Source organism: Silene latifolia, chromosome Y (genome assembly GCF_048544455.1).
Source record: "Silene latifolia isolate original U9 population chromosome Y, ASM4854445v1, whole genome shotgun sequence".
In the NCBI taxonomy this organism is placed as follows: domain Eukaryota; kingdom Viridiplantae; phylum Streptophyta; class Magnoliopsida; order Caryophyllales; family Caryophyllaceae; genus Silene; species Silene latifolia.
This window is the reverse complement of record NC_133538.1, coordinates 467,657,654-467,660,833: the sequence shown is the minus strand read 5'-3', so window position 1 is coordinate 467,660,833 and position 3,180 is coordinate 467,657,654.

Genomic DNA, 3,180 nt, shown 5'->3' with positions numbered 1-3,180 from the left:
GTTTATATTGATAATACTGTTACAACAAATGGCTGGAAATAACGAAGTCCCAATGCCAAGTGCCACACTTGGATGCGAGTCCTGGCTGAAAGCTTTCATGGACCACATGAATCATTTCACACGTCTGAAAAATGACGGGTCCAACTTTGCGGACTGGGAGGCATCATTGCGGAATGCTGCCATTGCTGACGGTAAGCTCAAGTACTTAATCGAGCCAAGCCAATACGGTAAACCCAGGCCCCAATGCGGGAGTTAACGAGTCACTTGCTTATAGTGACTTCGTTATGGAAGCGGGTGCGATAAAGAACGTACTCATCTTTGCAATGGAAACCAATTTGCAGAGACGCTTCATTGCCCAAGGTGCAAACAAGATTTTCACCACGCTCACTAACGAGTTCTCAAAAGCACCAAGAATCGTTACTTATGAGCATACCCGTCGCTTCTTTGATGCGAAACTCCAGAAGGGCCAACCGGTTAGCCCACACATTCTTAACATGATTGAGAATGTCGAGAAATTGGAGGCACTTGATTGCAAAATCAGTGAGAGCATAGTCATTGACCGTATGCTTCATTCACTTCATGATGGTTTTGCCCTTTTCAGGGCAAATTACTACATGAATGACATGAAGAAAAGTCCTCATGAGCTACACTCACTTCTCGTACAGTTCCAGAAGGATATGAAATTGAGTGGGAGCATGAAGCAAGATGTTCTCATGATTTCCAACAAGAATAAGGGTAGGGGCAAAGCTCCCGGCGACCTAACTGTAGGTAAGCCAAAGTTTAAGAAGCCAGGAAATGGTAAGAGTGGTCCTGGTGAGACTAGTGGCTCACAAGGCAAGGCAAAGAGCAAGGGCGGTGACATTGAGTGCCACCATTGTCACAAGACTGGACATTAGAGGAGTAACTGTCCCATGTACCGGTGAGGACATTAAAGCAGGCCGCGTCACTCCTGTTGGTATGTTATCTTATATTCATATGATTGAGATTAACCATGCAAGTTTCGGAACTTGGGTACTTGATACTGGTTGTGGTTCTCATCTGTGTAATCATTTGCAGGGCCTAAAAAACATCGCACCTCTCGGAAAAGGTGATGTGGACCTGCGAGTCGGGAATGGAGCTAGAGTTGCTGCAGTCTCAAAGGGAACATACGTAATCAAACTCCCTAGTGGTTTTGAGTTATATTTATATAACTATTACTATGTACCCAGTTTGTCTAAGAACATTATTTCTGTTTCCGTACTTGATAAAGACGGTTTTTCATTTTCAATAAAGGATAATAGCTGTATTTTGTCTTTCAATGAAATGATTTATGGCAAAGCAGTTTCCATGAATGGAATTTACATCTTAGATCAAACTACAAATATATTACACGTGAATAATAAGAAATTAAAGGTTGGTGACAAAGATCAAACCTATCTATGGCATTGTCGAATGGGACACATAAATGAAAAACGTGTAAAGAAACTCGTCGAGAATGGGACTATTCCCGCATTCGATTTTTTCTACATTTAGCACGTGTGAATCATGTCTTATCGGCAAAATGACTCGAATTTCCTTCAAAGGTGTTGGAATGCACGCTAGTGACCTATTAGGACTCATACATACTGATGTATGTGGACCTATGTCAATTACCGCTAGAGATGGCTATAGATATTTTATCACTTTCACGGACGATTTGAGTAGATACGGATATGTCTACTTAATGAAGCATAAAAGTGAATCCTTTGATAAATTCAAGGAATACCAGAATAAGGTTGAGAACCAACTGGGAAGAAAGGTTAAAGCACTCCGTTCAGATCGGGGTGGCGAATATCTTTCAAATGAGTTTGATCAACACCTTAAAGTCTGTGGAATCGTTTTACAGTTAACTCCACCCGGAACACCTCAATTAAATGGTGTGTCCGAACGGAGAAATCGAACACTACTTGATATGGTTCGATCCATGATGAGTCACACGGTAGTACCTGGTTCATTATGGGGTTTTGGTCTTTTGTCAGCTGCTCTTATACTTAACCGAAGTCCGACTAAAGTTGCCGACAAGACTCTATATGAAATGTGGAATGGAACGGTACCTAACTTGTCCTTTATTCGGGTTTGGGGCTGCGAGGCTTATGTCAAGTGGAGACACGAGGATAAGCTCGGCCCGCGATCGGTTAAGACATACTTTATTGGTTATCCAAAAGGAATGTTTGGTCATTACTTCTATTCGCCTACCGAACATCGAGTTTTTGTTGCAGCTAGTGCGACGTTCTTAGAGAGAATTTCTCGATAACAAGACAAGTAATAGAGCCTTCGAGCTGTCGGAGATTCCATAACCAACAACCGAGGAACAGATGGAGGAAGTTGTTCCTCCAACTGATGATACGGTTAATATTCCTCAGGAACCTAGGAGGTCGGGTAGAGTCTCTAATCCTCCAGACAGATACATTGGTATGGTCGAGGAGAATGATGTTTTGCTCCTAGAGAGTAATGAACCCGCTACCTATAAAGGTGCCATGACCTGTTCCGACTCAAAGCTATGGCTTGAAGCCATGCAATCCGAGATGGACTCCATGTATGAGAATGACGTATGGGATCTAGTTGATTTACCTAATAAGGTAAAACCTCTACAGTGCAAATGGCTTTACAAAATAAAGCATTCTGTAGACGGGCAACCAGATACCTATAAGGCACGAGTAGTGGCAAAAAGTTTCACTCAAGTGCACGGTTTGCATTATGATGAAATTTTTGCACCCGTAGTTATGCTGCGTTCCATTTGGATTATCTTAGCGATTGCCGCTTTTCATGACTATGAAATTTGGCAAATGGATGTGAAAACCGCCTTCTTAAACGGTTATTTGGAGGAAGAGTTGTACATGGTGCAACCCGAAGGTTTCATAGATCCTGAAAATCCTAAGAAAGTGTGCAAGCTTAAGCGTTCCATTTATGGACTTAAGCAAGCTTCACGGAGTTGGAATCATCGTTTCGACCAGGTGATAAAAGAGTATGGTTTTACTCGATCGATTGAGGAACCATGCTTATATAGCAAGTAGACTGGGAGCAAGATTGTTTTCCTGATATTGTATGTCGATGATATACTCTTGATTGGGATTGACATTTCTCTCTTATCTTTGGTTAAAGGATGGTTGAAGAACCATTTCCAGATGAAAGATCTGGATGAGGCACAACACATATTGGGAA